The sequence below is a fragment of the Sarcophilus harrisii genome, chromosome 4 (assembly GCF_902635505.1).
Source record: "Sarcophilus harrisii chromosome 4, mSarHar1.11, whole genome shotgun sequence".
Lineage (NCBI taxonomy): Eukaryota > Metazoa > Chordata > Mammalia > Dasyuromorphia > Dasyuridae > Sarcophilus > Sarcophilus harrisii.
The window spans coordinates 208,304,720-208,332,577 of record NC_045429.1 but is presented as its reverse complement, the minus strand read 5'-3'; the positions used below and the strand labels follow the sequence as shown (position 1 = coordinate 208,332,577).

Below are 27,858 nucleotides of genomic sequence, written 5' to 3'. Positions count from 1 at the left end.
TACTTGTGATGATATAAAAAAGAAACTAGAGGAGCAAAGGTGATTCTACTGGAAGAATTGGAAAATGGAGTTAAAATGGGATAAATTACATCTCATGAGGAGGCAAAAAAAAAAAAGACCTATTGCAATTTAGGGAAAGAGGGGAAGGGGATGAGCATTGTGCGAATTTTAAAAAAATTTTTTTTGTTTTCAGATTTGGCTCAAAGAGAGAATATCAGAAACATCTAGCTTCAAAGAGAAGCTTGTCTCAACTTATAGGGAAGTAGGAGGGGAAAGGAGAAATGAAGGAGGGGGCTAATAGAAGAGAAAACAGAAGTAGAAGGGGAAAGGTATAAGAAGGGGGGGAGAGGCTGCAAAATGGGAGGGCTATTTGAGGGGAGGAGTGGTTATTAACAAAATAATGAGGAGGAAAGGGAAGAGAAAAGTATAACTGGAAATAACAAGATGGAAGGAAATAACAGAGTAATTTTATCTGTGAAAGTTAATGGGATGAATTCTCCCATAAAACCAAAGTGAGTAGTAGACTGGTTTAAAAGCCAGAATCCTACAATTTGTTGTTTACAAGAAACTCACTTAAATCAGAGTGAGTGATACATTTAAAGATAAAAGGCTGGAGCAGAATCTATTTTGCTTCAGCTGGGGTGAAAAAAAAGGGGGGAGGGTAGAAATTCTGAACTCAGATCAAGCAAAAGCAAAAATAGATCTAGGAAGGAAAGAAATTACATCCTGCTTAAAGGTACTATAGATAATGAAATAATATCAATACTAAATATATACACCAAGTGGTATTGCATCCAGATTCCTAGAGGAGAAGTTAAGAGACCTTCAAGAAGAATTAGACAGCAAAATTTTATTAGTGGGAGATCTCAACCTTGCTCTCTCAGAACTAGATAAATTGAACCACAAAATAAATAAGAAAGAAGTTAATGAGGTAAATAGGATCCTACAAAAGTTAGGGATGACAGACCTTTGGAGAAAATTGAATGGGAACAGAAAGGAATATAGCTTTTTTTCCTTGGCAGTACATGGAACCTATACAAAAATTGGCCCTGTATTAGGGCATTAAAATCTCAAAATCAAATGCAGAAAGGCAGAAATAATAAATGCATTTTTAAGATCATGATGCAATAAAAATTACATTCAATAAAAGGCCAGGGGAAAATTGACCACATATTAATTGGAAACTAAATAATTCAATCCTAAAGAATGAGTGGGTGAAACAACAAATCACAAACACAATAATTTCAAGAGACATTACAATAATGAAGCAACATACCAAAAATTGTGGGACACAGCCAGAGGGGTTGTTAAGACAAGTTTTATATCTCTAGATGCTTACTTGCATAAAAAAGAGAAAGGGAAGATCCATGAATTGGGCTTGCAATTAAAAAAACTAGAAAAAGAACAAATTAAAAATCTCCAATTAAATACGAGATTTGAAATTCTGAGAATAAAAGGGGAGATTAATAAAATTGAAAGTTAAAAAAACTATTGAATTAATAAATAAAACTTAGAATTAATAAATAAAACTTAGGAGTTAGTTTTATGGGAAAAAATCGATAAATCTTTAGTTAATTTGATTACAGAAAGAAAAGAAGAAAATCAAATTTCTTGTCTCAAAAATGAAAAGGTAGAACTTTGCACCAATGAACAGAAAATTAGAGCAATAATTAGGAATTATTTTCCTCAACTATTTCAATAAAATTGATAATCTAAGTGAAATGGAGGACTACTTATAAAACAGGTAGAGTGAAAACACAGAAAGAAAATTACAGACCAATTTTCCTAATGAATATTGATGCAAAATTTTTGAGTAAAATTTTGCAAGGAGATTGCAGAAAGTCATGTCCAGTATAATACACCATGAGGAAGTAGGATTTTGTAATATCAGTGCAGGACTTGTTCCATATTAGGAAAACTATGAGCATAATTGACTGTATCAATAACCAAACTAACAAAAATCATATTATTATCTCAATAGATGTAGAAAAAGCATTTGATAAAATCCAATACCCATTCCTTTTAATAACACTACTAGAGAGTATAGGGATAAATGGAGTTTTTCTTAAAATGATCAGTTGCATCTATTTAAAACCATTAGTAAGCATCATATATAATGGGGACAAACTAGAATCATTCTCAATAAGATCAGGAGTGAAACAAGGTTGCCCATTATCATCATTGCTATTCAATGTTGTATTAGAAATGTTAGCTTTGGCAATAAGAAAAGAAAAAGAGATTAAGGAAATTAGAGTTAGGTAATTAGGAAACCAAATTATCACTCTTTGCAAATGATATAATGGAATACCTAGAGAACCCTAGAGAATCAATTAAAAAACTACTAGAAACAATTTACAACTTTAATGAAGTTGAAGGATACAAAATAAATTCATATAAATTATCAGCATTTTTATATATTACCACAAAGTCCAACAGCAAGAAATACAAAGAGAAATTCCATTTAAAATAACTGTCAGTAGTATAAAATAATTGAGAGTTTATCTGCCAAGGCAAAGTCAGGAACTATATGAACACAACTACAAAACACTTTCTACACAAAAAAGTCAGTTCTAATCAATTGGAAAACTATCAAGTTGTCATGGGTAGGCCAAGGAAATATAATAAAAATGACATTACTATCTAAATTAATCTACTTGTTCAGAGCCATACCAACCAGACTCCCAAGAAATTATTTTACAGATCTAGAAAAATTAATAACAAAGTTCATCTGGAAGAACAAAGGGTCAAGAATTTCAAAGGAATTAATGAAAAAAAATGCAAATAAAGGTGGCCTAGCTGGGCCAGACCTAACCTATATAATAAAGCAACTGTCATCAAAACCATTTGGTACTGGCTAAGAAATAGTCAATCAGTGGAATAGGTTAGGTTCACAGGACAAAATAGTCAATGAATTATAGTAATCTAGTGTTTGAAAAACCCAAAGACCTCAGCTTTTGGGCTAAGAACTTACTATTTGACAAAAACTTCTGGGAAAATTGGAAACGTATGGAAGAAATTAGGGCTTGACTCATACCTAATACAACATAATAAGATTTAGACATAAAGAGTGATATTATAAACAAATTGGAAGAACAAAGAACCATTTACCTCTCAGATCTATGGAGAAGGAAGGAATTTGTGGTGAAGGAAGAAGTGGAGTTCATTATTGAACACAAAATAGATAATTTTGATTATATTAATTTAAAAAAAATTGTATAAACCAAACTAATGCTGATAAGATTAGAAGGGAAGCAATAAACTGGGAAAACATTTTTGCATTCAAAGATTCTGATAAAGGCTTCATTTCTAAAATATACAGAGAATTGACTCTAATTTATAAGAAATCAAGCCATTCTCTAATCAATAAATGGTCAAAGGATGTGAACAGACAATTTTCAGATATAAAAATTGAAACCATTTCTAGTCATATGAAAAGGTGCTTTAAATCACTATTGATCACAAAAAATGCAAATTAACACAACTCTGAAGTACCACTGCACATCTCACATCACTAAGATGACTGGAAAAAATAATGATGCATGTTGGTTAGAGGGGTGTAAGAAAACTAGGACATTAATACATTGTTGGTGGAGTTGTTTTCTGGAGAGCAATTTGGAACTATGTACAAAGGGCTTTCAAAATGTGCTTACCCTTTGATCAGGCAGTATTTCCACTGGGCTTATATACCAAAGAGATCTTAAAGGAAGTAAAGGTGCAATGTTCTCTTCTCTAAAATATATTCATTCTCTGGGAGTAGGTTTCTTGGGAAGCTTCTGGAAACAGCCTTTGTTTCAGTTCTGAGTAATAATCACCTCAAATGCAGCCAGGTGTTAAAGTCTAGATCCTTTATTTTCTCTTCCAAAATAGTCCAGTTAACTTTCTTAGAGGTCTATCTCTTTCCTTGGTTCCAAGAGCTCTTACCCTACTAGTCTTTTGCCTCTTCCAGCTTCAGCCTCTCTTCTGAATGTCTCCAGCCAGCACAAAGATCAAAGTTGGAATAAATCTGACTCCACTTCCGAGAGTGGAATTGTGGGCTTCTGTGTTAGACTTGTGAATCTCCTCAACTGAATCCTGACTTGTGAATCTCCCAAAGTCTCTAGTGTGCTTTTTGTAGTGGCAAGAAACTTCAAAGTGAGTAGATGCCCACCAGTTGGAGAATGGCTGAATCAGTTATAGTATATGAATATTATGGAATATTATTGTTCTATAAGAAATGATCAGCTGGATGATTTCAGAGAGGCCTGGAGAGACTTACATGAACTAGTGCTAAGTGAAGTGTGCAGAACCAGAAGAACATTGTACATGGCAACAACAAGATTATTGATAACCAATTCTGACGGACATGGCTCTTTTCAACAATGCGATGGTTCAGATCAGTTCCAAAAATCTTTTGATGAACAGAGCCATCTACACCCAGAGAGAGGACTATGGAAACTGAGTATGGATCACAACATAGCATTTTTACTCTTTTTGTTGTTTGCTTGCATTTTATTTTATTTTTCTTTTTTTCCTCTGATCTGATTTTTCTTGTGCAGCAAGATAATTGTATAAATATGTATACCTATATTTGATTTAACATATATTGGATTACTTTCCATCTGGGGAAGAAGGAAGGAATAAGAGGAGGAAATTGGAATATAAGGTTTTGAAGGGTCACTGTTGAAAAATTGTCCATGCATTGGTTTTAAAAATAAAAAGCTTCCAAAACAAAATAAAGAAGTTCATTCTTGAGTACTTTGTCTTATTATGTAGGGATAAAATTCAATTATTCCATCTTGGATTTTTTTTAATTTTCCCACAATTACATGAAAATGCAATCTTTAATATTATTTTTTTAAATTTGCATTCCAAATTTTCTCAGTGAGAAGGCAAACAATTTGATATAGGTTCTTAACCTTTTTATGTTATAACCTTTGGATGTATCTGTCAGGAAAGTGATGATTCAGAAGTAGAACTCAAAGAGACAAATTAGGAATGGATCTATAAACCTAGGAGTCAAATGTGTAGATATGATAAATTAAACTATAAAAAATAATGAGGTCAGTAAGGAAAATAATAGAAAGAAATAAGACCTGTAATAGAGATGACAGTGATCCAGCAAAGAGGCCAGAAAAAGTTGCTAGAGAGATAGGAAGAGAACCTGATCACCACAGAATTTTAGGGGGAGCCACTACTGTGGTAAACCTTAGATACAAATTCATTTTAAGAAACTATCAAATCAGTATGCCCAAATGACTATCAAACTGTGCATACCTGTGATGACCAGGATACCTCAGAATCAGCTGGAGTCAGGATAAGCAAAAGTCCTTAGTCTTTATTCTTGGTCTTTAGACACAGGATTGAACAGGATGGAAGCAGAATCTCCGTGACCGCCTTCTCCCTTGTCTACTGCCCAAATGTATCCCTGGATCATCTTACTCCACCCCCTAGTACCTCCTACAATCCTCTGTATACACCAATCATTGAGCCAGCATGGATAATAGAAAGGACCATTTTCCAAGCATATGCCCATAGAGTATTGTCCAATCGGTAGTTAGCCTCAAGTGCTCAACAGTCCAGACCTCAGTGCATCGACTCAATAGTTTCAGCCCTCTACACGTATCCTTTGGTCCAGCAATGTCTCTACTGGATCTGTGTCCCAAACAGATCACAAAAAAAGGGAAAGGACCCACATATTCATTAAAAATATTTACAGCAGCCCTTTTTGTAGTGGCAAGGAACTGGAAACTGAGTGGATCTCCATCATTTGGGGAATAGATGAATAAATTATGGTATATTAATGTAATGGAATATTAATGTTCTATACAACCCTATCAGTAGGATGATTTCAGAAAGATGTGGAGAAACTTACATTAACTAATGCTAAGTGAAGTGAGGGAACCAAGAGAACACACAAGAACAAAGCAACAAGAAGATTATGTGATATTCAACTCTGATGGACTTGGCTCTTTTCAACAATGAGGTGATTCAGGCCAATTCCAGTAAACTTGTGATGGAGGGAGCCATCTCCATCCAGAAAGAGGACCAAGAGGACTGAATGTGGATCATAACATAATATTTTCACCTTTTTTGTTATTGTTTGCTTGCTTTTTTTTTCTCATTTTTTCCCTTTTGATTTGACTTTTCTTGTGTAGTTTGATGAATGTGGAAATATGTTTAAAAGAATTGCTCATGTTTAACCTATTTTGGATTGTTTGCTATCTAGGGGAAGAGAATGAAGAGAAGAGAAAGAGAAAAATCTGGAACATAAGCTTTTGCAAGAATGAATGTTAAAAAAAATATTTTTCCATGTATTTTGAAAATAAAAAGCTATTATGGAAAAGGAAAAAAAAAAAAAAAAGAAACTATCAGATCGTATTTGGGGAGGAAAGGGAAGTGAATAAAAATTTATTAAATTCCAGGCACTGTGCTAAACACTTTTATAAATATTATGTTAGTTGACTTGGGGTCTGTTGCCCATTACTCACATGGCCACTGTGGTTCGTTTTCCAACTCTATCTTTCCATTCTTAAGAACTCATTCTTTCATTTGAGCTTTGTTATATAAAACCTATTATAGTCCTAAGCTTTATCCACCAGCTTTTAAGACTTCTTAGACTTTGGACTTTGGACTCCCAGTGACAATAGAAATAGCTTCACATCTGATGCAGTCCAGAGATATGGACTGTAGGGATAAGATTTGGAAACCAAAGTCAGAACTCTACACTTTTGTCAAAATATTCCATCTGCTGGGTCTGGTGCAAGACTCCCTAGGGGAAATGCAGAAATGTGTATATAGGTACAATGATACTACTGTAGAAAGAAGCAGCATTTACTGACCAATAAAATTTACATCTCACAGCCAGGAAGCTAATAGCAAAAGTGGATTTCAGACACCCTGTGGTTTTGCACTCCATCTGCATGCTTGCTTCTTCTGCTCCACCATCACCCCCAAGGCACTGATCTTCCCTTTGTTGCAGTATGGCTTGTCAGTCCTTCCCCTGCTCACCTTTGTTCTGCTGCAGATATTACAAAGATTCTTCCTATTAGTTCCAAATGTTCTTCATTGGCTTGAACCTCCCAAGTGTTCCCTGAGAAAGGGACTTTTGACTCATGGCCATCTTATATCGGTTGTCAAGACATCTCCGATCTAAATCTAAAGAATTTCAAAATCTTTTTCCCCATTTCTACCTTCTAAAGGCAATAGAATTAACATTGTATAACAAGTAATAAGGGAGGATCAATAGATAAAGCATCCTTCATCTTGTTATTTATATATAGTAGGCAAACATTTTCCCTGGACATTTGAGTGCTCCAAAATTTGTAATTTGTTCTCTTTTCCATGAAGACATAGCCCCCAATATTAATGATTCTGAAGTCTTTAATTCATTTTTTTTGAAATTCAGTCACTGAAGTTGTCTTGGTAACCTCTTCACACAGCATATCCTATTTGTTTATTATAACTAGCATAAAGCAATTTTCTTTAATTTATTCTAAATTTTATGTTCTTTTATTGACATCAGGCGAATTTCACTATGAAACCTCTTTAGTTTTAGTATAGGAACATAAGGAATGACAGGTCAATTTTCAAAAAGTTTTGAAAATTCTGAAGTATTTATTTTAAGTTTGTTTCTTGATTTTTTACTTTGTAGGGGTTTTGATGTTATGTTATACAATGCTCCTAAGCTTTATATTTATTTTAAATTTTATTGCTTAATATTTATAATACTTAATACTTTCTAGTCTCTAATCTTTTTATTATTCATTCTATCCTTAGTTAATTGAGTTAATCATAATTAGATAGCCCAATGACTTGTAACTTGATTGAAACAACTGAGGAAACAAAAAAAAAAAAAATGCAATTCCAAACATCAATTTATTAAGCAGTGTGTGCCAACTGCATATGTAAGAAAGATCTTTTCCATTTTACCAAATAAATCTGGTCCAGGCCTCCTCAACTTGGCAGTGGACCCCAAATATTGGGGGGAGACCGATTTTTATGCATTAAAAGCAAATATTTTACAGCATATAAACTAGTATACAAGATTACGTCATCTGATTCCTAATTGGAGGAAATATTAGCGGCTTTCTGAGTTGGGAGGAAAAGAGAAAAAAAGAAAAAACAACAACTCCCTACCTACCAAGGGCCTGTAATTCAAAGGAATAAGGAAATTAACCAATACAGGACCAGTGTTCATATAAGACATATGGATTGGTTGAGATGTATAATTGTTAGCAAACTCCTTGCATCAATCATGAGATCTGAGTGAAATTTTGGTAGCATAATCTAGGCCCTTTGTTAGGAGTCTCCACACAATATAGATAGAGGTAGTCTAAATATACATCCAGGCAGGATTAGGTTCGAACAATACAATTTCTACAATTGAATAACATTTTCTCACAAGACAGAAATTAGACTAGACTCATAATTGAATAGAAAAAGGAACTAACTAAGTCACAAGATGATTTCCATGTAGTTTACTTAGTTTCTATACTACACAGTTAGAAACTCAGATATTCTTATGTGCTTTGCTATCTATCTCAAGTGAAGCATCCTTTCATTTGTACAAATGCTGGTTTTAAATTAAAATATCTCTTGATCTTCCACTATCCCAAATTCTTAACAATTCAGGCCCAGCAAAGAATTGTTTTGTGAGCATGTTGTGTTGTTTTAAGTAGTAAACCATTATTGTTTAATTAGTTTTACATTTAATAAGATTCTTTTGTTGAAAGATATGTTGACTCAGTTACTCACTGATGAATGCCCTGCTTATAGAACAGTATTGGCACAGGCTCTTGCTGGGGAAGGGAACTTCAAGTCTGTAGTTTTTGTGTCACCTGGTCTTTGTCAAGGGCCCTTGCAAATTGTCATGTTATTGCTACCATGGCAAGGAACCGAGATTCAAGAGCCCCACCTCTTTTGCTGAGATGGACCTTTCTGTATTATTTTAAGGTTATCGATAAAAGCTGCCCCCACCTTGAATCCATTGTTGCTCTCTAGTGATCACAATCAATATGATGTACTTTTAATAAAAATCCTTTTAATTCTCTTTGTTCTGAATTTGGCTTCATTAATCAAGGTAAAAACTTAAAGAATTTTTCTTTCAACACTATAATACCAAGCAACTGAATTAATTAATCTAATTAGAGATTATTGAATAGAAATATTATTCCCTCAATCTACAGGTATTTATTGAATACCTACTGTGTGCCAGACACTGTAATAAGGGCAATTATTTTAGGATTTGGATTTGGATCTGATTTTGCATTGACATAAAGAATATTCTCTACCAATAAAAATTAAGTTATAGAGACCTGCAGAAATTATTGAAAAATTAAGTGATTTGCCAAAGGTTATGCAACAATTATGTTCTAGAGGCTGGACCTGAAAGTGGGTCTTCCTAGTTATGAAGTGCTGGATCCTTGCCTCTGGTAATATTCGCTATACTTCATTAGGTTAGTAGATACAAAGATAAAATTAAATATGCCTGTTCTCAAGAAATGTCTATTCTGAACTAAAATAATTACAATACTAATAACAATAGAGTAATATCTCACTTATCCAGCAATGTCAACTTTCTAGAAAACGGCAAGGAACCAGAATGAAATTAAAATTTGTTTCTCAGAACTCGCATATGACCTATACATTGCTTGGAACAGTTTAGTCAGTCTTAGCTATTACCTGAAGTTTGAGTGAGCAAAAGAGGTTGTGATGGGGGAGACCTAGTATAGAATATTGATGCTGAAAGAGCTCATACAGATCATTTAATCCAACCTCTTCATTTAGTGAAAAAGAAACTGAATACCAGAGAGGTGTACAATTTGAGGAAATTAAAGAGTATGGTAGAAGTTTTTGACTTGCATAAGCACAACCTTAGGTTATTATTATGTCTGTGCAAAAAGCCACTTTAAGTGAATTCAGTTTGTTTTTTTTTTTTTTTAATTCAATTGAGTCCTATGAAATAAGCTGTTGGAAAGAATGGTGAGATCAATTAAGAGAGTGAACGAGATTTGTTTATTTGGGGTCTGCAAGATGCCAGGTAACCACTTTTCAACCAGCTCTCTTAACAACATGTAGGCTCTGTCTGGAGCTTTAATGTTTCATGAAGTAAACTATACTAATAACAGAGACGACAAGTGGTAGGAGGCAGATTTCTTTCTTTTTTTTTTCTGAAATAGTTTTATTTTAAAATGTTAAAGGAAGTAAATTACAACGAACCTTCAAGATACTTGTCAAGTGAGAGGTAGTGAATGAAATGCTGAATTCTACAATTATTTTTTCCCAACTTTTTGGCATTAGTTTTTTCCGTGTTATCCAGTTTTACTGCAGGGCATTTCTCATTTCTGTAAATTGTTTTGAAAGTGGAAAGGAGATCCAGCTGATCTTCTCTGCCACACAGAGATATTATGAGATAATAAGGCATAAAGTTTTTATTGGATTGTTAGGTATCTAAACAAGTTCAAATATTGCCTCAGGCACTTACTGGCTATATGACTCTTGGCAAGTAGCTCCACCTCTGTTTGCTTCATCTTCTTCATTGGAAAATGAGTATAATAATAGCCCCTAAGTCCCATGAGGAAAGCAAGGAAGTACCAGGGAAAAAAAAAAAAAAAAAAAAAAAAACCATGTACTTCTATTTCATACACTAATTGTATGATTGTGTGAATCACCACAAATTGCAGTAAAACCTTAGAGATGAGAGTACCAGATCATTTTACTTGTGTCCCGAGAAGTCTGTATGCAAGATAAGAAGCAGCATTTAAAGTCAAACAAGGAATAACTGATTGGTTTAAGATTGAAAAAGGAAAAGAACAAAGCAGTATGTTGTCATTTATGTAACTTATATGCAGAGTACATCTTACAAAATGCTGGGTCGATAAATAAAAAGTCAGAATCAAGGTTGCTAGGGGAAATGTCAACAATCTCATTTACAGACACCACTCTGATGGCAGAAAGTGACAAGTAATTAAGAAGATAGAGTAAAAGAGAAGGGTGTAAAAGTTGGCTTGCAGCTTAATAGCAAAAAAACTAAGATCTTGGTAATTGGTCCCATGACTTCACAAATTGAGGGAGAAAAAAAAATGGAAAACAGTGTCTGATTTTATATTCTTGGGCTGAAAGATCACTGAAGATTGCAGCTGAAGCCATGGAATTAAAACATGCTTGCTCCTTGAAAGGAAAATTATGGAAATCTGGACAGCAGTACTAAAAAGCCAGAGACATCACTATCTCAACAGAGAGCTGTATAATTAGAGTTTTGGTTTTTCTAGTAGCAATGTTTGGTTGGACTATAAGAAAAGCTGAGTGCCTACAGAACTAACACATTTGAATTGTGGTGCTAGGGAAGACTTTTGAGATTCCCTTGAACAACAATAAGGTCAAATCAGTCAGTACTTAAAGAAATTAATCCAGCTATTTACTGGAAGGTCAGATGCTAAAGATAAAACTTACATACTTTGACCACACAATGATAAAATGGGATTCATTGGAAAAGACCCTGATGTTGGGAAAACTTGAAAAAGTGAAAAGAAAAGGGAATGGCCAAAGATGAGATAGATAAAAAGCATTATGGTAGCAACATGAACATAGACAAACTTTGAAAGATAGTAGAAGATGAGTCAGTCATAACTGAACCACTGAACAACAACATCACCTGGCAAAGTTCTTATGAGGATCAAATGAGATAATTGTAAAGTGCTTAGCACAATACCTGCCACAAACCTTATATAGTAAGCACTATATCAATGTTTCCTGTTATCATTAGGTGGGATACTCAAAGTAGAAATGGAATTCACTCATGGTAGCTTATACCTTTGATAACCCCTTTATTTTTATTTTAATTTATGAAATAAAACAAACGTTTCCATAACAATGCATAATTTGCTTTTCCTTTCAAATATACAATAAAATTATCTTGTGAATTTCTTTTTTTTTCTCCTTTCTTCCATCCCTTCTCCCAAAGTCTTTATACACAAACAGGTATATGTATTAAAATTGTTCTATGCATACTTGTATTATCAGTTCTTTCTCTGGATACAGATAACTATGATACAGATCATTATTTCTCATCATCCTTTATAGTTAATTTGGACATTTGTTATAGACAAAATAATTTATTTGTTCAATGTTCTTAAAACAGTATTGCTATTACTGTATAGTTTTTTGTTTTGTTTTGTTTTGTTTTTTGCTTCTGTTCATTTTTCACTTCATTATTTCATGCAAGGCTTTCTATGTTTTTCTAAAATCATCGAACTTATTATTTCTTATAGCATAGTAGTATTCCATTATAGTCATATACCACAACTTCTTGCTTTATAGATCATTTTTTATTCTATATTGAAAATTGTTTTCCACACCAATGCCTCCTTTGAATATTATTGGACCAGCTTCTACCTTACCTGAAAGTTGATACATCTTAAACTCAACAATTCAACAAAATGAACAATTGCTTGTCTCTAAATAATGACTTTGGGGAGAGAAATACTTAAAATTGGTTTTAAAATAGTTTTTTTTTCTTTTAATCTAGCTTTAAGTAACTCATTTAGAATGGGAAATGGGAAATGAGAAATCTCTTTTGCTTTTATGGTGTAAAATCTACAAAATTTTTATATATCTTAGATTATTGACTAGATTTTTTTCCTTTTCATTTGATCTTTTGTACTATATATATATATATATATATATATAGTTAACCTTCTTTTGCATTTCTTAAAAATTCCTTTATTGGATTTTCTGATACTCTCTTCTACTTAAGTGAAAAAACACCCACTGTCCATCCTATTTAAGTCCTGTCTATTGAACTTTATACTTTCCCAGTAGATAGCCATGATCTACTTGGGTTATACCTCTTGAAGGCTACATTTTGATTTCCATTAGGATTCCATTAGGAATGTGGATTACTTATCTCTCTCATCTTCCTCAATTTCATAGTATGATATGTTTAACATGTGTTTGCCAAATTGAATTGGATTAATCTTTTTGATAAATTATTTTATGATTGCAGAAAAATATGACTATCACAGAAACAAAGCGAAATGGACAGTCATAATATAAATGTCTGAAATAAGATATATGTTGTATCTTTTAACATGCAATTTCCATTTACTTGCCTTATACCATAATGGTATTCATTTTTCTTAGATATTAGTTTTTTGATATTAAAGTTATACATAAACTGACACATAAATTATGTTTTCTTTCCAGATATATGGAATGTTGAATGAATTATTTATAATTTTGCTGAAAGATTATAGAAATTAATAATGACAATGATTTTATTCAATCCTAAAAATTATACCTATAGTATTTTAGACATTTAAAAATTAAACTAACTGTTTACTTAAATTTAGTGAGGTTTACCTTGTGAAGATTTAATAGTCATGTGCTAGTACAAGCAGATCCAACACATCTCTATGTAAGTGAATAAATAGAACATTGAACCTGGAGTCAGAAAGTCCCAAATTCAAATCAGCCCTCAGATGCTTGCTAATTGTATGACCCTGGACATGTCATGTAATGTCTTCGAAACTAAGTTTTCTCATCTGTAAGATGGGGATAATAACACTAACCTTCCAGAGTTGTTATGTAGATCAAATGGAAAATATTTAATTAAATATTTTAGCAATATAGTAAATACTATGTAGATGCTAACTATTATTATTATAATTATTATCAATAGTATACATATTTCAATAGCATTGGACTAAACTAGAAAGTCAACATGAAAAATTTATAGCTAGGTAACACATTATATCCAGGAAGATTTATGGTGTTAGGACAAATGAGATTTTTTTCTGCTAATTATCTTTATGCATATTAGTTAATGCAAGAGTCTCTCTCTCTCTTTTTTTCCATAGGTTTATAATGTGAGAGTTCAAGGATTGGATAACAGATTGGCATCACATAAAAGCCAGCCCTCTATTTCTGTCCCCTCGTAATAATCCATGATATGTTCTTCAAATTGTAAGTAAATAAGCTTGATGATGGAGTTTGAGAGAGAATATATGAAAGCAAATCTTATAGAACACTTAGGCTGCTTCAGAAAAATGATGATCCAAAGCTAGTTAGGAGGACAGAACATTTATAAAAAAAAATTCTTCTCATTAACATGTCTTAATATATATAAGCAATTGTTTTCAAAACCTGCTTTTAAAGTTTATAGTTCAAGATTAAAGTTGGTTATGACATTACTATTTTAATAGGGTGGTACTATCTATGTGAATTCTATTCTTTTTGAAAATACCATAACATTCAAAATTGTTGATCCTTTTTCATGCTTCTTAGTGAAACTCAAATTAAGCTTATTTAATCATTATTTGCTGCTAACATGATAATACCACTGGAATGATCTCCAGTAAAAATATTTCTTCCAAGTCAGTTTATTTTCTAAGTCTAAAGGTTTTCTTTAAAGTAAAAAAAAAAAAAAAAATGTTTTACATTGTATCCCCATGTTAGTTATTTCAGTAACAAATACAATCTTGGTCTATACTGGAACCTGACCACTAGGAACTATCTAATTGTCTAGAATTGACTCCATGTTTGGTTGTCATGTATTTATGGTCACATAATTGTGAGGCCTGGGACAATTCTCAAATATTATGTGGTTGTGATAGTTTATTACAAGTTGGTATAGAGATACTGCTAGAGAAATTCTTTGATTAATATTAGGAGAAGGAGCAATACATTATTGGATCAGATATTAAAGCTTTATCAAAACCTAGGACAAGTTAAGTCGATAATAATGAAAATGAACTTTTATGTATACTACTCTTAATTGAATATATTTGATTGGTAAACCGAATCAGATTCTCTCTCTTCCCTTCTCTCAAAAGTCAGTTGTAACTCCCCTCCCTGTCTTCCTTCAAACTAAAATTTATTTCTTTGTTCCATGTATGGGTGCTAACCATACTTCTAAAATGTACCTTTTTATTTAGGAAAGGAACAATAATATTTTCTAATGATAAGGATCACCTTTCTTTTGAGACATCTTCAGTGCTTACAGATATAATCCCATTTAAATTTCCCTTGAGATTTCTAGGCTATATTACTAACTTCATTTCCTTTTCCTATAGAGTGAGATAAGTGATTAACCTGAGTTCACATACCAGTCCCAGAATTAAAAACTGAAACATGAACTGCTTCAGAGCAAAAACGAAGAAGCTAGACAAGATCTATACACCTCCACTTCAGCCGAATGAAAGAGCATTGGACTCAGAGTCCATTTCAAATCCAATATTTACTAGATAGGCATATTATAATATTTCTATGCCTCAACTTCTACATCTATAAAAAATTGAGATAATACTAGTATATACTTCCTACGGTTAGTTGTGAGAAGAAAATGAGATAATTGTTACAAAGCTCTTAACAAACTTCAAACCATTATATAAATGCTTTCTATTATTGGTATTCCTTTCCTGCTACAAAATTGCTGTGTAATGTTGGAAAGTGACAAATATGATATTATGGATAATCATTTCTATTGTGAATGGGTTTTATCATCAAAATGTCCAAAGTAGCCTACTAAAAATTGACAGAAAGAGATTGAATGCTGTGGTATCAATGAAATTGCAAATATAACTAATGTAACTGGAAATTATCAGTTTATTTGAATTTGGACCCATTCTCATTGTTCCCAACGGTAAAACAAGGATGGACACGTGGTTTGCATTCTAATTTTTATTACAGGGCTAAAAAACTCTAAAGCAAATAATTACCACGATATTAGACTACAAATGATATTAGAGTATAAAGTACTTAATATTTTGCATAAAAGAAAATATAACAATGCTTCTTTCCTTAACTAAAATTAAAGATTTCTATTTTAATTTTTAAGTTATCAAATATGAGACTTTCTAACATTATAACAGCAATGTTTTATGGTTAAACCCAGTTTTTAAGCTACATTAATATTTAGTAAACATTTATTAAGAGGCATTATTATGTGCCAGGATAAACTTAAAATTATTATTACTATTTTACTTTTACTCTGAATGGATACAATTTTATTCCTCCTTTCCAAAAAAAGATCTAATATATGAAAATCCAAACCTATAAAGTTGGGAAATTAAGACTTTTATTTTAGCTGTTTAAATATATTAAATAAATTACAAAATATACAAAAATCCTGAACACAGATTTTTTTTAAACAGGAAATGTACACCCATAATTAATTTTCCCAAAGTTAGATTCAAGAAAAAACAGTTCAGAAACTCATTCTTTCTGTAAAGTGAATTATATCTGCACTTTCATATTAAAATCTTTTCCTTACGTGTTTCTACTATTATCTTTATTGACAAATAATTGCAATAGTATCTGAGAAACAGGGAGTTTTCATATTGAAAAATTGCATATCCATTCTTTATTAATAAATCAAAACCTCAGGTTAAGATTATTATTTTATGAGAAATATGTCTATTAAGAAATTTAATGTTAATACTTAATTAGATCATTGGAAACACTCCTTGTGTGTGAGAGACAAAGATACACAAAAACAATATCCTTTTATATACTTTCAAATGATAGAATTATGTTCAACTATTAGCATCAATTAATCTATCTTATATGTAATTTCTTCTGTATAAATATGGTATCTCTCAAATTCATAAAGATCTTTAAGAAAGAAGATTTCAGAATTAAGATATAGTTACTTGACTCTTTTTTAAAGAGTACTTGGGGTAGGTAGGTTGTGCTGTGGATAGAGCACCAGTCCTGAAGTCAGGACAACTTGAGTTCAAATCTGGTGTCAAACACTTAACATTTCTTAGCTGTGTGACTTTGGGCAAGTCACTTAATCCCAATTAAAAAGTATTTAATGTTGGAAATTTCTTTCTTACAGTTGGCCCAAATTCTTCCAAAAATATTGTAATCTTATTTTATCTTGCTTTCTATCTTAAAGATTATCAACGAGTTGCTTTTCATGTGCCATATAATAACTTTCTCTTAAAATTTGAGAACCAAGATATTACTGACTACATATTTTTAAAATACTCTCCTGTTCATTTTTCTGTGGATGGGAAAGTAGATATTAAAAATAAAATGAGAATTTTTTAAAATTATGATTTAATTCATTTTTAAAATAATCAAATAGCTAATTCCCCTTATGCTGTGTTAAAATGAAAGCTAGGTCAATGAGGAAAGTGATTTGCTTGAGAAGTAAAGACCACTTTCAAACTGAGGTCCCTCTAAATCCTAAATGTAGGATTCTTCCTAAGATAATATGCTCTTTAACTTATGTGTTTATTACATAAATAGATTCTTACTTTTATTTCAAAGATCATCATAGAATAAACCTTTAACTTTTGCTATTTCAGAAAAAAATGTATTTATTATAATTAATTTAATCTGTTTCAACAAATTCCAGTTTTGAATATGTTAGTCTAATAGAAAGAACACTGAAAATTGGGTCAGAAAACACAAATTATAATTCTAATTCCTTCACTAAAATGGCTGAGCAGAGCTTTCCTAAAGCCCCTTTCAGTTTTGATATTTTATAAGACTATAATTCTCACCCTGTACTTTTTTTCTTGGTTATTGTTGCTCTCCTCTTTGGGAAAAAATTCCATAGTTCTCTTAAATTTTGCCATCTGGCTCAGTAGAGTGTCTGGCCTACAGTGCAATGATTCATCTTTCTGAGTACAAATCTGTCCTCAGACACTTACTAGCTGTGTGACCCTGGAAAAGTCACTTATCTTCATTTGCCTCCATTTCCTCATCTGCAAAATGATCTGGAGAAGGAAATGGCAGACTATTCTTTGCCAAGAAAAACCCAAATGAGGCCACAAAAGAGTTAGATATCATTGAAATAACTGAAGAAAAATAACAAAATTAAGATTTCAGAAGTGATTTCAGTGTATATTAATAGAAAAGTAACTTATACTTGATAGATGACATAGTTTGAAATTAGGAGTGTTAGTGTGGTATATTGTATAAAGAACTAGGTTCAAGTCCTGCATCTGGTACATATGTAAGAAGAATGTGATCCTATATCAGTTAACTGACTTTCAGACACTTCTCTAAACCACTAAGTTAGAGAGAAGAACTGGTGTACATTAGTAGAAATACCTCACTTGAAACTCTTTATGCTGGTGAAATCAGAGGTTTAGTCAAAAAAAATAAATAAATGGGTTCACATATTCTCAGTTCCTATTATGTTTATTTTTTCTGTTTTTAATAATAATGGTAGTTTGGTTAACAGTTTTCAGTCTTCTGTGATAGTTTTTTAATACAGTCTATAGGTATTCTTTCTGGTTATGTCTTGCCAATAATTCCAGCTCTTAGATTTATGAATTTGTACTGCTGCTTGTGGTTTGGTCTACACAGAAAAGCCAAATTAAGAATTCTCTGTTGTGTAATTGTTAACAAAGAGCAGATGGGGAATTAATTTAATGTGACTAGAAGGAAACTCAGATTAATTCAATGGCTATGCTCAGTTATGAAGTGGAAAGCATAGCAGGTTGAAAAACCACTTTCTCTTCCTATGTGAGATAGAGTTAGTCCTTTCCTTGGTAGCTTAGTCATGTACTCACAAACCTATGTATTTAAAATCCTTATTGATCTTGCCTTCTATGAACTTGGAGGTCTCTTATACTGTATCATACATTATAGCACTTATCCTATATGGCTTGGTATTTTAGTTTTTTGTGTGTGTCCAGCTAAACTCCCACACCAGACTATAACTTCTGGAAAATCAAGTATTGTATAATGCATGTACATACATCAAAGGCATACCTACAAATATCATGTACATATTCATATATGCATGTATCCCTTCTTATGGTGTATAATGTAATGTCCTAAAATGTTACACACATTAAATAAATATTTATTAAAATGAATATTTCAGGATTCTAATCAGGAAAGGTCAGACCTGTAGGAAATATATTGCTATGGTGATTTCTCCATGATACCTCTTAGCTCCTTACACTCTTTGAGAAAATGGCATAGCTGCTGCAAACAGAAGTCCTGTGTGTAAGCCACAGCCTTCTAGAAAGTCAAGCCAACAAATCTTTGTATAATACTTTTTAAGTGTCAGAGAGTATAAGAGAAAATATAAAAATAGTCCTCAGCATTAAGAGGCTCACAGTCTAATTGAGGAGAACATATATATATATAAACCACATAGACGCAAAATATCTACAAGTTAAAGTAAGATATAATAAAGGGAAAACACATTAAGATGTATGGGGAAAAGCTTTTTTTTTTTTTTTTTTTTTTTTTTTTTTTAAGAAAATGAGACTAAATGAAACTTGAAAGAAAACAAGAAAACCAGAAAGTAAAGGAATTCCAGGTATGAGAGATGGCAATAACAAGTGCATAGAATGAGGAGATGGAAAGTCTTTTGTGAAGAAAGCAAAAGAACAGATTTCATAGGATCATAGATTACATAGAGGGGAATAAGATTTGAGAAGATTGAAAAGGAATGAAGAGTCCAGGTTATGAAGGAATTTCAAAGCTTAGGAGAGGATTTCTATATTTGATCCAAGATGTAATTAATAGTTTAGCAGCAGAGTTTTTTGAATTGAGTGAGGGAAGTCTAACATGAATAGACTTGCATGTTAGAAGATCAGTTTGATATCTGAGAGAAAAATGAACTGAAATGGAGAAAGAATTGAAACAGAAGATAAACCAGACAGCTATTGTAATAATGTAGGCTTGAGGTAATGAAAGTTGTACCAGGGTGGTGGCAATAAAAAAAAAGAGGGAAAACGTTTCTATATGATTTGATAGTAGACTGGATAGAGAGGATGAGAGACTGAAGTGTCTTCTTAGATAACATCTAAATTGAGAACCTGGGTTTCTGGACAAAAGATGGTATCCTCTACAGTAAAAGAAAAGTTAGGAAGAGAGGAAAATTTGGAGAGAAAGATGAGAGTTCAGTTTTGGATGTGTTGTGTTGAAGATGTGTACAAGACCTTCAGTAGGCGATGTCTAATAGGTACTGGAGATGTGAAATTAGAGGTCAGGAAAGAAGCTGAAACTCAATAAATAAATCTGGGGATCATCTGCACAGATAATTGAATCCACTGAACTAATGAGATAACCAAGCAAAATTTGTACAGAGTACAAAATAAAAAAGACCCATTAATGGATATGCACAATTACTGGATTCAACCTAGTTGAAAGTCCAGCAAAAAAAGACTGAGAAGGAATCATCAGATAGATTGGAGAACCCAGAGAACAGTGTTTCAAAAACTTCAAGGGACAAGAATAATAAGGAGGCAGTGCCATTTGCTTTAAAAAAAAAAAAAAAAAAGAGAGAGTCGAGAAGGATGACTGAGAAAAAAACATTAGATTTGGCAATTAAGAGATCACTGGATCACAATTTTAAGAAATTAGATACTTGGGGCTTTAGAAAATTTGGAATTTTGCTAATATAGGTATTTCCCTTTCCCTCTCTGTCTTAGTCTTCTTAGATCCTTGGTTAGTAGAAAACAATGCCATATGACTACTGTTGAATGAATCACAAGGACAGAATCTATACTTTTACTTTTGTCTTCCAGAAGAAAATCACCTATAATTAAAGAGATTAAAGGGACTATTGATTGATAATTTTCATTTTATTAACAATTCACTAATCAATTATTTTATATAATGTGTTGAGCACATTCAGTATTGCCCCAACTCTCAAAAGTTTCCAAAATGTTCAAAATCAGATACTATGAAGAAGGAACCTGGAGGAAAATGATTTTTAGAAACTCCTGATCAGTCCTCTTCAAATATTGCCTTATTTTATTATTTTTATTTGGGGAGTTTGTGATTTCCCTCTATTAGCTGCATTGCCGTGAATGATGCAAGAAAAAACTTCTCAATGGAACAGCCCCTCCAGGAAAAAAAAATATAGATAGATAGATAGATAGATAGATAGGTAGGTAGGTAGGTAGGTAGATAGATAGTCTGGAATATTGGTGCTAGTGAGTCATTGTGTGTTTAGAATAAGAAGTATATAGATAAAAATACCCTGTTTCTTTTATTTAAAACAGTGAACACATGCCTTGTGGACTTTCTAGTCAACCATGTGCAAGACATGCCAATTTTTCAGGACTATGTTTTTGAAATTATACTATTTGAAATATTCTTTTGAATATTTTCTCTCTTCTCCATTCCTTTTCTCCTCTTACTAAGTAGATTTTTTATCTTCCTAACCAAAGATACTTTGCCTTTCAGTTACATATTTTTCTTCTTGCCGGCAGTGGAATAAGATTAAATAAAAAGTCACATGAAAAACTTTACAAAAATCATACCTTTTACCTTGCAAATTCCAGAAATATTTACTCTACTCCCCCCCTACCATCAGCACCACCACAAGCAAAACTGAAAAATAGTTATGGACTGGTCTTTGACACTTTACCATCCACCTTTCTTTTTTGGAAGAAAAAAATTGTAATATATAAGACCCAAATAAAGGAGAGATGATTAAATGATAGGGAAGGAAGAATAAAGAAAAAGAAATGAGACTATGAGTACTATGGACATAATGAGGTTCTGAAAAAAAAAAAAAACTTTTTGCTTTCTTTATCAGTTTTTCTCATCTTCATGACCCTTATTCCTCTGTTATCTGGGAGTGTAATTTTCAATAAACCAACTTCCTCTCAGAAATATGAGCTTCTCTTCTCCTATCAGCTCATATTCCTTTCTAGGATGACTTCCATTTCTTCATTCAGCTGCTATGACTCAATATTAAGATCTAGTTGTCAAATGCAGAGGTTTTTTCTTGTATTTTATCCTTCTCCATCTTTTTCATCATATATAACACATCTAAGTGTCATCTCATATATCAAAATTTTTTTCCATATTCAAGTTAGGAAATTTTCCCCTCTCTTTGCTTTCTGATATTTGCTTTTTAAGTAACCACATTAGTGAGAACTTTCCTCTCCAATTAACTATGGACCTCCCTCAAGTTTCTGTCTCTTTGTTTCTCTGTGTATTTCCTTCCTTCTCTCTGCAACTCTCTTCCTTTATCTCTGTATCTCTTCCTCTTTATCACTCCCTCCTATTTCTCCTGTTTTTCTGGGTCTCTCTGTCTCTCTTCCTCCCTCCCTCTTTCCTTCCTTCCCCATCTTTTCCCCTTTATTTTTCCTCTATTGCTTAATAGAGTTCATTTTAACCAATAAAAAAGTATTTATAAAGCGTTCATTATGGGCTAGTCACTGGGAATAGTATGACAAATATAAAAACTGCTTCAAGTTGCCAGATTCTAATGGAGAGCAAAGGGGTCAATATGAATGAAAATAAGTATATATAAGATATGCAAAAGGAATACAAATTAGCTTAGGGAGGTGACTTAGTAGCATGGAGTATCAGGAAATTTTCCTGTGGAGGGCAGCACTTGCTGCACAGGTGAAGTACATCACAGACATGAGGGAGAGTCAGTTTAAAGTCATGGACTAGGAAATGAAGATTTTTGTGTGTGTATCAGCAAATAGACTAATAGGGATGGATTTCAGCGTATAAGAAGACAAGTAAAATGCAAGAAGACTGGAAAGGTAGAAAGGAGACAAGTTGTAAAGAAAATTAAAAGTGAAACAGAAGTTTGTAGTTGATCCCGAAGACAATTGGGAGCCACTAGAAAGCTGAATGATTAGACTTGTAGGTTTAAAAAATTAGTTTGGCAGCTATATGAGCATTAGATTGGAAAAGGGAGAGCTTTGAGACAGGAAGGATTATAGGGATGGATTTCAGAGTACAAAAAGACAAATAAAATGTAAGAAGATTGGAAAGGTAGAAAGGAGACAAGTTATAAAGAAATTTTAAAGAAATAGAAGTTTGTAGTTGATCCAGAAGACAATTGGGAGCCACTAAAGGGCTGAATGATCAGACTTATACCTTTAAAAAGTTAGTTTGGCAGCTCTATGAGCATTAGATTGGAAAAGGGGGAGCCTTGAGGTAGGAAGGGCAAATAGGAGGCAATGGGTTTGGACTATTGTTTTTGTAAAGATGATCTCAGATAATCTACTTATCCAACTTTCTCCCACAATCCATAAACTCACATGCTTTATATATTTTCTAATCTGTAGACTAATCCTCATTATTATTTCTACTTCAGTGTCACAAAGGTGGCATTTGATTGTTCATTCCCCCCAAAAAATCCTCTGTAATATTTAACTTCTCTTAGAAGCATTATTTGACTGTCCCCCCACTTTGGGACATTATATTGTTCAGCTTAAAGTTCTTCATCCTTTACTACAAGACTACTGCAAAATCTTGGCTCTTCTATAATAATTTTTCTGGTTCGGGGGTTTTCAACCTGAGATAATTATTAAGGTGGATTCTTTGATTTTTTTTCTTAATTTAAAAAAATTATTTTATTTCTTATATACATATGCATAACAAAATATAATTTACTTCATAATTTTTATTATGTTTATTGGAAATTAAAGGATACAGGGACCAAAAATGGTTAGGAACTTCTGTTCTGATTTTTCCTTAATTCTTGTCACTCTTTCAAATACTTCATAAAGATTCAATTCATTCTCTTAAGAACTCACAAAGACTCTTTTTCTCTCTCATGAACAAATATAGGTACTGAATGAACATGAATTAGAGAAACTGCCTTGCCAGATCTCATCTTTTTTATCTTTTACTACTGTCTTCCTCTGTCTCCTCCATGCATTAATCACATTAGTCTTTCCATAATCTGTTTGCTCCCTCCTCATTCACCAATCCAACCTATTCTCATTTTTTCTCCATATGATTATTCACCAGCACTTACCTCCTCCCCCTTCTTTGTTTGCATAATTTCTTTTTTTTTCATTCTTCAAAGTTCAGATCTTCTATAACACTTAATTCAACTAAGCAAAATAATCCTTATATTCACATCAATACCATTTCTTTCAGCTGGACAAAGTACGCAAAAAACTAATGATTATATTGCATGAACTGTTTATGACTTGCAACTTTCTGGACCACTTCTTTCACCACTCAGCTAACAAGCATGCCTACGGCATAGAAATCTTTAATATTAGTAATATCTAAAACATTATTGAAGCCAACTTATTTCATTCCAAAGTCAAGTATAAATTGTTTTCAGTGGGCTTGTAGTCTCCAGATAGCCTCCAAAAATTAATAGCTAACTATATACTTCTATATTTGCATTCTTTGACATCCCAGTGGCATATCTTTTACCCCTAGAAGCATATCTATTTAATCTAAATAAGATCCTCGAAAACAAGAACAGAACCATCTCTGTGTTCTTTAAATTCTCTTCAGTACTTAGCATAGTGATATGCTGTGAGTGAGCAATCAAGAAATATGAACTGATGATTAAGAAGGAAATGAATAATCATCAACAGCAGTGTCAAATAACTGAAAGCAGAATTTGGCTCTAAATTTTGAAGATCAAAGTTTATTAACCTGTATAACAATGAAGGAGACAAGATTTTTATAAATGATTATTATTTGACCTGAATTTTAATAGTTTTACTTGGGTTTTTTCCTTCATAGAAACACTTTTTTCAAAAGTATCTATTGAGAATATAATTTGAATAACTGCCATTTTCTGAGAAGTGCCATTAATGAGCTATAGCCTAAAAATATAGGCAGTTTAGAGAATATATAAATCAATAGGCATATTACCAGGAGATCATATTACTGAATGATTCACTTTGTTGATACTGCATCTTTTTTATTTTATTGTCAGAGCTTTAGATTTTTTTTTTGCTTTTTAAAAAAAAATGGGTATTTTATTTTTCTAAATACATGCAAAGATAGTTTTCAATATTAATATTAATCTTTGCAAAATTTTGTGTTCCAGATTTTTCTTCCTCTCCTCACTCTGTCTCCTCCCCAAGACAACAAGCAATCTAGTATAGGTTAAACATGTGCAATTCTTCTAAATATATTTCTATATTTCCCATGTTATGCAAAAAAAAAAATCATATCAAAAGTGGAAAAAACACAAGAGGAAAAAATCAAGCAAACAACAGCCACAGAAAAAGGTGAAAATACTATGCTTTACTACACAGTATCCATAGCTCTCATGCCAATGTGGATGACATTTTCCATCACAAATCTATTGGATTTGCCTTGAATCACCTTATTGTTGAGTACAGCTAAGTCCATCACAGTTGATCATCACATAATCTTGTTGTTACTGTGTAAAATGTTTTCTTGGTTCTGCTCATTTGACTCAGCATCAGCATCAGTTCATGTAAGTCTTTCCAGGCCTTTCTGAAATTATCTGTTGATTATAGAACAGCAATATTCCATAACATTCATATACCATAACTTAGTAATTTTCCAATTGATAGGCTCAGTTTCTAGTTCCTTGCTGCTACTGCCACAAACATTTTTGTACATGTGGATCCTTTTCCTTCTTTTATGATCTTTTTGGGATACAGACCTAGTAGAGACTGCCGGATCAAAGGGTTTGCACAGTTTGATAGCCTTTTGGGCATAGTTCCAAATTATAGAGCTTAGTTTTTGTCCAATACTTGTCATTTTGGCCATAACAAGAAAAAACAATGGAATAAATTTAGAAACTCTTCATTATTATATCACCTGGCCAAAAAATTTTTAGATCAACTGTCTTGCTACAGGTAATTCAGAGAACTAAATTCTGATCTTTATAGATTAAATAATTTACTTGATGACAAATTAGTAATAAAATTAAAATATGGCTTTCTCTCCAGTCAGGAAAATCTTTTTTTTCTTTCCACTATATGGAAAATTAGAAAAATCTTTGATGCTACCCCCATATGGCTCTTAGTTTTAGATTAAATAAATTAGAACAAAAATGAAACCTGATGGGGATGATAATTAATGGTTGAGAAAATTAATTATTGTTTAAGCACAATTTAATTAGTTTTTTTTTCTAGCAGCTCAAGTAATATAATGGCCTAATTGAAAGTTGGAGGTATCCAAACATAGAAATGATTATTTCTGAAAAGTAGAGATTCTTCCTTATTGGATATCTTCAAATAATAGCTAAAGTATTACTGGTCAGTTTATAGAGGGGATTATTATTCAAGTAAAATCTACTGAAAAGTTCCTTCCAACTCTGAGATTCTGTGATATTGTGATTTGTTATATTCAATAATAGACATTTGGTTCCTTCTGTTTCATCCTACATAATCTCAAATCAAGACAGGTCTTAGATCGTCATACTTTAATACTATGTGGGACAAGCCTTGTCAGAGATTGCTAATGTGTACATCAAAATAAGGCTCCAATGAATATCTACTGCAGATAATGCATGTAAATCAGTAGGCCTAACAAATATGATCCCCTTCCCCAAGTAAATGAATGAAACAGTCCTCATCCTTGTTAAATGATTATCAATAATACTGAACTACACAGGCAATCACCAGTACTGGTGATCAGTACCAGACTTACTCAGAGAATTCTCTCTTCCTGATTGCAGTACCTCCCCATCTCATGGATATTGGGGCATTTTCCAGGTAATAGTGGTGGATAGATAGTAAACTGCCCAAAAATGTGCCCTAAATCCTTTTGAGGTTTTGTCTTCTGGCCAGTCCTCTCTTTCAGTATACCAAACTTAACTTTTAGTCCTTTATCTTTTTACACTATAATATTTGGTGAACATTCCCTTTATCTCATCTCCTTGAAGAGCCAGTGCTAACTTGTTGGTCTGCTGGCTAAAGAGCCTGGTTAGAGACTGTAGTTTTAAGAAGTATTTATGAATGCATAATCAATATCATATTACTTGCTTTTTCCAAGGGCTGGGGGAAGGAAAAGAGGATGAGAGAAAATTTGGAATGCAAAATTTGTCGATTTTTTCCCTCATAATGAAGAAATATTTAATAAAAAAATTAAAATCATATTTTTAAAAAGATGTTCTTGTGAAAAGTAGGATGGATCTTTTGGATCCTCAGAAATTTAAGTATATATGGTACTAGATTCACATTTTTTTATGCTAAGAATAGGTCCTAAATATTCCCCTTCTAAACATGCATGATTGAGCCATGCTCTATTACCCAATTTCAATAAGAAGGTGTCAAACACATATTTTGCCTGGTAGACCCCAAGAATTTCAGTTTCACTTAGTTGCACCTCCCACATAACCTAGAATATTCCCAAGCTAAGATTTATCCATTTTGCTTAGCCCTTTGTCTTTGGGAAAGGGAAGATTCTGGAGAATAAGGTCTCTATTCTTAACAAATTCAATTATAAACATATATTCTTGGGCACATTGATGGGCACAATATTCCTATACTTAGGAAATTTGGGGGCATAGCACTTTAAAAAAAATTGGGGGAGGGGGAGGTTAATATTTGGTTAACTTGCTTATCTATTCAGTTGCATGAAGGTGATAAAAATATAACCACTATTTCTTTTTGCAATATAATCCAGAGTACATGCTCAATTGTGGCTTATATTCAAATACAATTTAATTGAGAAATCTATGCAGCCTGAAGACCTCATTCAAAAAGTAATGGGCCATTCTTGGTGCTGACTGTACTTCAAGGCCTGGAGTTAGATTGTACTGAAAGTAGCGCAATACTGGGGAAATGTTTGTAGAAACATTGAGATTTTGGTCTTGGATCTTCTGGATCTGAATTCTGAAAATTAATTTAACAGTAATTGAGACCTGTTTCTACTTATTCCTTATTACACATTTATATAAGAAATATAAGATTAATGTGAGTAAGAATATTTTATTACTTGATTTATTTTCTGGTTATATATGATATTTCATGTTTTAATTAAAAGGAAAAAAGTGATCCACAATTTATTTCAAGGATATTATTGCAATAATAATGATAGTTCATTATACATGTTGGTAGGTAAGTAATATACTCAATAGTATACCAATCATGGAGTCAGAAACTTCACCTTCGTGAATTCAAATCTGGCCTCAGATACTTAGTAACTAACTTTTTTACCGTTCCTCAGTTATAAAATGAGCTGGAAAAAGAAATG

The 27,858-nt window shown here is 32.4% G+C and overlaps 1 protein-coding gene across 2 annotated transcripts in view; it reads left to right on the top strand.

Moving 5' to 3' along the window:
* Positions 1-27,858, top strand: part of FUT9 (fucosyltransferase 9) — a 262,897-nt gene that overhangs the window by 113,994 nt on the left and 121,045 nt on the right. For both annotated transcript variants that reach the window (XM_031964510.1, XM_031964506.1), the window contains exon 2: positions 13,836-13,941. The gene's annotated coding sequence lies outside the window, so the exon portion shown is untranslated. The remainder of the gene's footprint in view (positions 1-13,835; positions 13,942-27,858) is intronic.